The sequence below is a fragment of the Podarcis liolepis genome, assembly GCF_965112155.1.
Source record: "Podarcis liolepis genome assembly, chromosome: 8".
Taxonomy (NCBI): domain Eukaryota; kingdom Metazoa; phylum Chordata; class Lepidosauria; order Squamata; family Lacertidae; genus Podarcis; species Podarcis liolepis.
In genome coordinates, this window is record NC_139560.1 from 72855298 (window position 1) to 72867012 (window position 11715).

The 11715-nt window shown below is 41.4% G+C and overlaps 1 long non-coding RNA gene across 1 annotated transcript; it reads right to left on the reverse strand.

The window, feature by feature from the left end:
• Positions 1-5417: 5417 nt before the first annotated feature.
• On the reverse strand, positions 5418-11252 carry LOC310714478. Its single transcript, XR_014529821.1, has 4 exons — positions 11183-11252; positions 8645-8799; positions 7259-7303; positions 5418-6376 (listed from the first exon to the last, which is right to left on the reverse strand). It is a non-coding gene; the product is annotated as an uncharacterized lncRNA (long non-coding RNA).
• Between the last annotated feature and the right edge of the window lie 463 nt (positions 11253-11715).

Genomic DNA, 11715 nt, shown 5'->3' on the forward strand with positions numbered 1-11715 from the left:
TCACTCCCAAGTAGGTCTGTTAAAAACTGGGTAGACGAAATTTCTGTTACTCTGTGGCACCAGTGGGGAAAAGAATCACATCAGTGGAACAGACATTTATCACCCCTTTGCCTTCTGGGTAGCCCTGCTCATCTGTCAATCACCTATCATCACAATGTCAGGTGAGGTGGCACTTCAAAATATCCACCGTCATGGGGAATTCAAAGCATCATACAGGGCTTGCAAAGAACCTGACATGGTGCTTTGGAGTGATGCTGATTGGCTTGTTGTCAGAACTTCAAACCATGGAACAAGACTCTTTGCAAGCCCCTTTGTAGGGCAGCCAATTCCACAGATCTGCTAAGCACTGCCTTCAAGTCCCATATTTTGCTAGGATCAGCTGTGCTATGGAGCTTTCAGCAGCAAGGACGATCCCAACTGGCTTGCCCTCACTGCCAGTCACCTGATTGACACCAAGCCTCCCTTGCCAATGCACAAAATCAGGACTACATGTTAAGGCTCCCAATTGCCCATTGGCAATTGCATCTCCACCTGCCCCTCACCTGATACCAGATGTGACACAGGTGAGCATGGTTTCGAGGGAAAATGCCTCATAGACAAAACTAGAACCCATGTAGAACTAATTTAGGCTCACCAGCCAGATGTTGACCAACTCCCTGGTCCAGACAGTCCACAGAATACTATTTCCATGGAACAATGTGATAAACCTCCCCTTTACTTCAATAACCGGGATTCAACACTGATGAAACATGCTGGCAACACCAATCTAGGTTCTAGGCTTGGAACTGATGGCTTCTAAACCTGAGTCTTTGGAGCCCCACCCAAAGCACAGCTGCATCTCATTCAGGTTGCCTGAGGGATTTGGTGTACAGTGGTGCCTCGCAAGACGAAATTAATCCGTTCCGCGAGTCTCTTCGTCTAGCGGTTTTTTCGTCTTGCGAAGCAACCCTATTAGCGGCTTAGCGGATTAGCGCTATTAGCGGTTTAACGGCTATTGAAGGCTTAGCGGCTATTAAAGGATTAGCGGATTAGCGGCTAAAAGGCTATTAGCGGCTTAGCGGCTTAGAAAAAGGGGGGGGGAGCCAAAAAAAATCGGAACACTTGCAAGATGTTTTTGTCTTGCAAAGCAAGACCATAGGGAAAATCGTCTTGCGAAGCAGCTCAAAAACGGAAAACCCTTTCGTCTAGCGGGTTTTCCGTCTTGCGAGGCATTCGTCTTGCGGGGCACCACTGCACTCAGAGGAGTAGCTTGTTCCTGAGTATCCCTTTACTACTGAGATCTTGCTCCGCTTGCATTCCCTAGGACTCAATGGTCGCTCGACCTCCACCTCTGATTCCTGTGTCCTGAGGCAAAAGTTGAGTTGCCATAACCATGGAAGGCCCTAAATCACCTTGCTCTGCCTCTCAGTCTGCTGCCATGGAATATTTCTCTGTGATGTTCGCCTTGGGGAACTCCAGGTCCTCCTTTGAAGAGGATTCCTCCAGTGAGGGCATAACAAAATACATAGGAAAAGGCACACCTTCAGGCATATGAGGCGATGTCATTTAGGGATTTAGATGCTATAGGCAGCACCTTGAAATGAGCCCAATGAAAGCTATTTCGGATAAATGAGGCAGGTGTGTTATGCTCCTTCTGGTGTGCTCTAGATGACCGACATGAATCTGCGCCAAGTGCAGCTTCCAAAACATCATACAGTGCTCCCTCGGGTTACATACGCTTCAGGTTACAGACTCTGCTAACCCAGAAATAGTACCTCGGGTTAAGAACTTTGCTTCAGTTCGAGAACAGAAATCATGCTCCGGCAGCACGGCAGCAGCAGGAGGCCCCATTAGCTAAAGTGGTGCTTCAGGTTAAGAACAGTTTCAGGTTAAGAACAGATTTAACAAATTAAATACTTAACCTGAGGTACCACTGTAAAGGGCAGCTCAATGTAACAGCACATTCAGAAAACCAAATGGGTGACATTCATTGCATTTGTGCCCCAGATTAAATTACATTTGCTCATGGGTGCTGTATATTTTGGAGATTTGTTTTGTATTGCATATAAAAGTGCCTGTAAATGAAAGCCTATTTTGGTGCTGCTTTTAAGTTTGCCATGTGAATTAAACTGCTTTATATTGTAATCCACCAACCCAATCTTCAGGGGTTCTAGGGCACCAGGCTTGCTTACCCAGCGTTTGTGTTTTCTTTTGGACAATTATGTGCAGGTGGTGTCTTTATGGTATTTCTTTTATTTACCCTTATATACAGCCTGAGCATACTGTGGGGAGTCTCCCGTCTTTCTTGTGTTGCTCAGCTGACTGGGGAACAGCTCAGAGTGGGAAAAGGGAGGTGTGGTGATCACACAGGGTTCCCGGACGTTTGACGGTCTATTGATCCCTGTGCCACCACTATGATCACTTCCCCGCTGCCACCAACCCGTTTCCCTCAGATACACACGGAGTCCAGACAGTTGTTAACATTAACAAATAATCAAGTTTATTTTTATAAGCAAGAATAAGTTTAAGGTTTCAGTTAATTTTTCTTGTCAGTTCCTTAATCTTAGTTTCTATGCTGACCTATACGTTCCTAACAACTTCAAACTGATTATCCCAACTATCTATCTGACTACACCTAACAGTTCCTCTCACTCTCTCACAACACAACTCGACCAACCCACAGACTTATCCTCCCTCTTCCTTTTCCAACTCCCAACTCTCAACTGACTTCCACACAATTCCAACCCTAACTCTAACTCTTCCCCTTGGGTTCCCACTGGCCAATCACTTCACACTCATTTAACCCTTTCCTTATGATGCACCTAGGAGGCAAACGCCACAGGAGGCTGGACAGTAAAAGAAAGAAATATAAAGTTATTGAAGCAAGGAGTTTTTCTCAGTCCTACCTGGAGATGGCAGGGATTGAACCTGGGAATGTCTGCCTGCCCTTCACCCCTTGCTGGCTTGGATATGTTGCACTAGCGCTGGAGGAAGGAAAAAAACTTAAACGTGATACAGCAGAGTTCCCAAAAATAGACCAAAGGCAATTGTATTTCATCCAGCAGAGCTTTACTTGCTACTGAAGGCAAATGAGCACAATGGTCACAAATCCAGTACATTCAGGATTGGCACAGTCCATAAAAACAGTTGCAGCCCCTACAAAAACTTATAAACTTATAATGAGACTAAACCTTAACACGAAGCATACTATGTCCAGAACACCACACCAGAAGGAAGAGAGATAGAAAGAGAAAGAAAGTAAATCCCAGGCTCCTTCTGGCCTATATATATATATGGGAAGAGATAAGAGAACCAGTTCAAACCAGCTGTACTCAGCTTCCAAAAGGTATAACCCAAACAGTCATGAAGTTTCTTCCATACAGAGAAGATTCCAGAATCCTCTTGAATTCATCAGAAAAGGAAAGATCTCTACACATCAGATCAATACTTTCTGCATTAAGAAATGCAAACTGACAGGATGAGGGATAGGACCATGACTGCATGTAGAAGTCTGGTTTTTACTGTTCCAAAGCGAAAGTCTACCCATGTTTGTTTCGGCCCTACGCACCAGTGCCATGTGGCCCTTGAAAGGTTGCCGTGGAAGGTACATGTCCCTTGAGCTGATAAAGTTTTCCCACACTGAGCTAGAGGCAGATACTTCACTTCTCTTCTCTTCTCTTCCTCTCCCACTTGAAGTCCCCCCCCCCCATTATCCATAATTGAGCTTTCTTTCCTCTTGAGTGGGCAGGTCTATTTGTTGTTATTCCAATGTGAAAATGCCCACACACATTCTTTTAATATTAGAGTAAATGTTAGTAAAGATCAGTGAGTCTCAGTGCTGAAGTCTGCCTAAATTATCAGCTCTCAAATCGGAATTGTCCTAGGGAATCTACAAGACCCCCTGTGAGATTTTAAATACCATGTAATGGACATTATTACTCCCCTTGTCTCAAGTGCCTGTTTCTTAGGGATGGGATACAAGTGAGACAGTTAGTATCATTAAAGAAATGCCCCAATGTCATTTCTTTCAAAAGCAGATATTAACTGTCCATGAAATAAATGGATGGAGATGAAATTAGCAATGTTGATGGAATAATGGCATGGCTTTTAGCATGATTTTAATTTAAATCAAAGCATAATCACAACATTTCCTTTTCTCCTGATCAAACGGCTTTACAAGTAGAAAATAAGGGGAGTCCGGGCAACATAGTTTTGACATTACATCTAGTCCATTTTCAATTAAGTTATGAACTGAGCCCGAGAAGTTGAAACTTTTCAGTTACATTTCAGCTTCAAAACCTTTGTGTTTTCCAAGTAGCATCCTGCACTGGCTTGGCAGCTAAACAGAACATCTTGTTTAAATCGATTATTTATATTATCCACAATATCCATAAAACTTCATAACTATGTGAGTTAGATTGCTCTTAGAACCCAGTTAAAGTTCCTCACATTGTTCATAGAAATGTTGGTCAGTGCTGAAAAATGCCGCCCCTTTCTAGAAATTTTCTAGCACTTTATCTGAAAAGCTTTTGCTTTTCCATTTAGGTTGCTTCTATTTGTCCTCATTTACAGTTCTCATTGCTCTGAGGGATGACATCACCTAGCCTTGAGTTGAAAATTCTTCCCTTGCCAAGGACTACGTTCCTTCAGGGAAATCCCAGTAGCGGGCAGATCCAGTTGGCAGGATCATTCCTCTCTCTCTCTCTCTCTCTCTCTCTCACACACACACACACAAACGTTGCTGCTCTTCTATGCTGGCTAGGAAGGAAGTGGGGAGAAAAGTGGGGCTGAGAAGAAGAGGTCGTGGAGGCCAGATGGGAACCTTCTGAGGACCAGATCCAACCCCAGGTTGGAGGTTCTTCATCTCTGATATGGCAAAATATGTTTGGCTAGATTGTTCCACATCCCCTTAAATGCTTGGTGGCATCAACATATCAAATGTAGTATTAACACATTGCTCTGCTCACTGCACAATCTCTGATTTGGGGAGATCATCAGTTTGACTGATTCAGGAACAAGTAGCAGCCAGGCAAACAATGACACCATAAAATATGTTTTAAAAAAGGTTGATAATAGTACAAATTGTGTGTGTTTGAGGGCAGGAATCCTATCCCATAAAGTTGTCTGTTTTAACATGAAAATCAGAACTAGAAAAGCTGGTGATTAATTATGGCTGAAAACTAATAGCTTTCCTTATGCTAGTTAATGTGAGCTGGAATATGAGCCCAGAACCAAAGGCCAATGATTTATTCTGATTTTCACAGGTCGTTTCCCATATTATTTATCATATTATTATATAATCTTTGTATTAATTTTCACAAAAGAAAAACAAAATCGTTGCATTAAAGGAAAAAAACCCCATAAACTAAAACATTTAAAACGACTATATAAACAATTGATTTTAAATCCACATTCTGGGATTACTTAAATCCCCCGACTTCCCTCCCCTCCCTTCCCTGGTTCCTTTGTATTATCTTCATTTATGCATGTCAATAAAATCTTTATCTCTAATAACCTCCAAGTTTACACATTATATATAACATTACAAGAGGTTTTTTAAAAAAAATCCTGCTAATGTATTAACTTGCATACATTGCTTTTGTAAATATAGCATATTATTATGTTGACCTCTGTGTTGGCACAATGTTACAGACTATGTTCACACAATCAATATCCATGATTCTCAACTGAAGTAAATTCTGTGTAGATAAGCCTGCCCCCTCTTTCTTATAATCCTTTTTATTATATCCCTACCCTGGACTAAGTTATGTTCAGTCTGAGTGTGACTTGGCCAATTGCCACCCTATGCATTTTGATAAAAAAGAAAGCTGTGAAAGAATAATTAAATTATGATTACAGTTACAAGCCTATACAATGTTTCCTGAGATGGGAATAAATTCCATTGAACTCAATGGATCTTAATTATGAGTAGACATGACCCATTGGGTTGCATGACAGATTGTAATTCTCCAAAGAGGATGCTTACAACTTCATGGAAGAAAATGTATAGGGACTTTTAAAAAAAGGAAGTCTGGTTTGAATTTCACTTCACTTGGAAGCGTTTCTTCACACATTATATAAGTGAAAATGGAAAACAGTGTGACACAGCAGGAAAACCATCCAGCTAGAGAAAGAGGTCTGTGGGAACTCAAAAGCTCACATACTGTGCTGTGAAAATTCATTGGCTATAATAAAGGTATTTTACTGAATTTAGCTGGAAATAATAAGCACCGAGGTACACAATGAAACATGCAATAAATATTGTGGGGGGAGAGGTGGCTCAAAAGACCCTGATAAATCAAAGGGAAATTGAAGCATTAACATCCTGAGAACCTCCAGGCATGAAGAGGAATGTTCTGCCAATTGCTTCACTTCTTATTATTTGAAGTACTATCCACTGAAAGAAAATCATAAGTGGTGAGAGTTAGAGGATGAATGGCGGCTAACAGATGGAGGCTGAATCCTGACAAGACAAAAGTACTTGGGGGCGGGCTGGTGTGGAGGACTCCTTGGTCCTGAATGGGGTAACTGTGCCCCTGAAGGACCAGGTGCGCAGCCTGGGAGTCATTTTGGACTCATAGTTGTCCATGAAGGTCAGGTCAATTCTGTGTCCAGGGCAGCTGTCTACCAGCTCCATCTGGTACACAGGGTGAGACCCTACCTGCCCGCGGACTGTCTTGCCAGAGTAGTGCATGCTCTAGTCATCTGACTGTTAGAGGATATCTGAAGGCAGCCCTGTTTAGCGAACTTTTTAATGTTTAATGTTTTATCACTCTCTCTCTCTATATATATATTCTGTTGGAAGCCGCCAAGAGTGGCTAGGGAAACCCAACCAGATGGGTGCGTTATAAATAAATTATTATTATTATTATTATTATTATTATTATTATCATCATCATCATTATTATTATATTATCATTATTATTCCTTCTTAGCAGTCATTGCAGGATACCTCTCTCTACAACACAACTCAACATTCCTGGGAATTAAGGAATATTAAAAAAAATATGCCGTCGAAAACATTGACAATAAGACTCATGTAGGTGATGGCAGGGGGTCTAGACATTCAGAGGGATCTGTAAATATGGGTATTTTTTGGCGTTGTTCTAACTCTGCGTTTGTAAAACCAAATAAAATTATTTTCCAAAAAAGAGAGAAAAGAACCTGGGACCTTCTGCAATCCAAGATAAACTTTTTTCCACTATGCTACAGGATACAGCCATTCTCTTCCTCATTACATATAGCTTTTTGCAAACATAGGATGTGCAGTAAATCCTACCTGAGAGTCTTGTTGACAGACAGTCAGGTGAATTCCACTGCGCTGCTAGAAAGAGAAAATTCAAGACCAGGATCCTCAACTTGTTTGCTGTTCTTGGTAGCTAAGCTTAGGCTTGCCATACATCAAGAAAATTCCTGACAAGCAGTGCTTAATTTCAAAAATAAAAATAAATAATAATGTTTAGGGGTACTCTCATTTTCCTACTCATACTGCCCCTCAATGAGGCCAAACAGATTCACAAAATGTTTAGGGGTACCCCCAGAAAAAAGCACTGCTGACAGGTCCTGGTTTTTGGGTGTAAAAAATGGTGTCAGGGAATTTTGTATGGCTACAAGATGGAAATAGCAGTGGAAACAGCTCAAAAAGCTTAAAATCACTAGTTTTGTGGTTTCCTAAAAAGAAGTTCAACAATTTTGGGGTCTTCCTAAAAAGAGCCTTTGTGTTGTCAGGAATTTTACGTTCTGAAATATGGCAACCCTAGCTAAGCTTGAGGATAGCTGCTAACTGACTCGTACCCCCTCTGCTGGCTTTCTTATACAACAACATTTTGAGTTGGGTGTTGTTTTTTCTTCAGAAGAAAAAATGTTATTTGTAATTAGAATATATCTTCTAAAATATACAGGAAATCTCAATGACTTCCCTTCTTCTCTTTCCATGATTCATTTTGCATAACATAAATTTCTGCATATTTTACATAAACACTAAACCATTCACTATTCCATTGTTACATCCATCAAAACTTTTTTTTACACTGTTGAATTTATCTTAATTCTGCCAACGTTCTCAAGTGTACACAATCTCTCCTCATATATTCAATAAACATTTTCCACTCTTCTTTAAACGTACAGTGGTACCTCAGGTTAAGTACTTAATTTGTTCCGGAGGTCCATACTTAACCTGAAACTGTTCTTAACCTGATGCACCACCTTAGCTAATGGGGCCTCCTGCTGCCGCTGCGTCGCCGGAGCACACTTTCTGTTCTCATCCTGAAGCAAAGTTCCTAACCTGAAGCACTATTTCTGGGTTAGCGGAGTCTGTAACCTGAAGCGTATGTAACCTGAAGCGTATGTAACCTGAGGTACCACTGTATGTTCTTCCTGTCCTCTTATTCTTTATGTTAAGTCCTTGGGCAAGGTGTTAGAAACCATCCTGAATGTTACAGATAGGTAGCCGTGTTGGTCTGCCATAGTCAAAATAAAAAAATTCCTTCCTGTAGCACCTTAAAGACCAACTAAGTTAGTTCTTGGTATAAGCTTTCGTGTGCATGCACACTTCTTCAGATACACATCCTGAATGTTGGCAGATTAGGACTTAACAACTCAATCTGCAAATCTTTTACCTTTGATAATGCTGAAACAGCTCTCAAATAAACCTATTTATACTCACCAGTTATGAAGATCCATCCTGACTTTGTTCAGACTCTGTCTGACTGTTAACTGTTCCTCACTTTTGGACCATTTGAGCTTATCTTGTTTGTGACATCATGGATGACATCAGAATGCCATGTTTGCTTTCAACCTAGGCTACTGCCTCCATGCCAACTGCAGGGACCAGTAAATGTAGGTAACTCAGGGGACTTCTGGGTTAGTGCCTCCGGCAATGGCGGATTTCCTCTGATCGGGAGGAATCCGCTTTGTGGAAATTAGGGTCTGGACCGCCACGGCGAGGCGCAGACCCATCAAAAACCACAGGTGGGAGAAGCCTGTGAACGTGGGATTCGGCAGGCACCTTTTGCGCCTCCCCTACTCATGGGGAAACCCGGTTTCGGGGATCCGGAGCAACGTGGGGTGAGTGGCGCAGTGCTTCGAATCGACTGCTCTTTTCACGGAGTGAAGCCGCATTGCTGTTGCCGGAGAGCGCTGACTTTTTCCTGTGGACAATTGGACTTTAAACAACTACCTGTGAGTAGAACGGAAAATTGGACTATGAAATATCTTAATTTGGCACCGAAGCAGGAAGGTTCTAAACAGGAAGTCCGCCTTCCGCTTTTGTAAATAGATTGAAGCAAAGACATTGCAAGCTAAAGTCTGGAAAGTCTTTTGTAAAGGACTAAATCTCCATCTGCTAAAACTACTAAACCCCCCTTGGAAGCAGGAGAAGAGGGGGGAATTCTTAGATTGTTCAAGCCTGCAGGAGAGAGAGTAAAGAAAGATAAATTTCCACCGCCTTGAACCTGGGAACGGGTTGCTAGGAAGACAGACGTTTCGGGAAAGTTCATTGACTGTGAATAAAACGTTTGTTGACAGATAGTTAAAAAAGAGAAACATATTGATTCCAATGTTTCCTTTTCCATTTAAAAGGAACAAAATATTTGAAAAACGAAAGTAATTTTGTTGCTGGATCTGCTTTTAAAAGGACGGATACAAATAATAATAATAATAATAATAATAATAATAATAATAATAATAATAATAATAATAATATCTTTATTGTCATTGCCCCCTCTCGGGGACAACGAAATTACTTAGAAATTGTTTCCCCTAGAGGGAGCTTTTGAAACTGCTGTTGGAGTCGATCTGGGGAATTCTCCAGCTGTAGAGATTAAAGATTGTGAGAACCAGACATTGAGCTTGAACAAGAATGTGCCCAGAAGAAGCCTTAGTGATTGCTTTTTGCAAGACAAGTGCTTTACTGGAACAGCTACATGAGAAGATGGATTTGATGACTGTTGCAGTTAATAACTTTGGACAAACACTGAATACCTATATAGAAACCACTCAGGAACCGACCCAGGAATCTGCTTTGACAGGGCAAGTTGTGCAGAAGACAAAGGAGGAGGTTGCTGTTGAACCGCAAGTAATACAAGTGGAGAGAGCCACGGCTTTGCAGGAACATAAGCTGTTGTTTTTGATGACTGAATCTGGAGAAAGTCAGATTTGGAGAGATGGAGTCTCGTTTGGATTGGAGATGGGAAATTGGATAGATCCCCCTATGCAGGACTGTTCTGGCTTCTGGGATCTGGTTTTGCGCCAGGGGGAGTCTGGAGTTGTGGGGGGCTTTAACTTTGGAGGGACTTTGAAACATGCCTTGAAATACCTTTTGGATTTTAGTGCTGACTATGGAGAATGGGCTGACCTGTCGAGAAGGGATAAAGACATTGTTAGGTTGGAGTCTCCCCGAGATCTACTCCTCAGCGATAAAGGAAGGAAACTAAAAACAAGATCAGCAGAAGACAAAGTAAAGTGCAGGTATAAATATGAAGAAGATCTGCAGAAGGGACATGGAAAAGAGTTAAGAGCCTCGGATAGAAGATCACCAGGTTGATGGACTAAATGGAATGGATAGAAAGGACTGACAGAACCCGAGACCAGGAAGAAGAGACGGTGGATGAAGATTGGAAGAAAGTTTAAAAATTCATTTAGAGAAATATTGTAAAATTAATGAGTGTTAGAAAAAATGTTGGAATGAAACTATTTGGCTTTAGTAGAAATGCTATAAGGAGTTATGTACAAATAAGTTTTAAGTTTTAGGGCTTTTTATGGTAAGATAAGGTTAAAATAAATTAAACCCATTCATGTGACTTTCTCCTCATGTCAAAACAACATTGCCACAAAGAGGGTGAAAAATACCCAAACGGTCACATTTCAAATTACTATTTTCTGGCGGCGGCAGGGAATACAGACGGTATAAAATGGCCCTGTAATACGAGGCTGCCATCACAGTACAAAAGTGGATGAGTTGCACTATGATGAACCTAAATCTAAAACATAGCTCCCAGCAAAAGGAAGATGAAGTCAAATGAGTCCGTTGGACAAATATCAAAATCCACAGTCAAACAATACTTTCATTAGGAACAAGCAACATGTCACAGAAAGCAATATTGCGAATCAGCCCAAACAAACACACATAAGGCTAACTCTTTGATTAACAAGACATTCAAAAAGCATAAAGTTTCCAAGCCGCTATAAAACTATTTATCATCACCTGCTATGAAAATCCATTTTCATAGGGCTCGGTCATAATGTTAGCTCTCTCACGTTGCAAAAGCTTGGAGCTCATCCTGTTTGTGACATTATAATGTCATGTTTGCGTTGTTGTGAGGGCATCTCCATGCCAACCAACTACAGCAGCCAATAAACCTCTCTAATGCACAGCCCAACAGTCCAGTAAGTTCATTTTAAAAATCTCCCTCATATCCAGAGCCTGAAGGAGAGTTCTGTATACCTGGAATCCCAATTCCTCTTTTAAAACAACCAGTTGATCCTGTGAAAGTTTTTGTTTCACCTGCTGTTTGTATTGATGCTAAATTGTTAGTGCATGTCAACATTTTAATTGAGCTCTCCACCAGTACCCCAAGACTGTGTTTACTATATTTCTTAAATCATATATACTATGATATATGACACAGATATATGGGCACACGGGTGGCGCTGTGGTCTAAACCACTGAGCCTCTTGGGCTTGCCGACTGGAAGGTCAGTGTTTCGAATCCCTGTGACAGAGCGAGCTCCCGTTGCT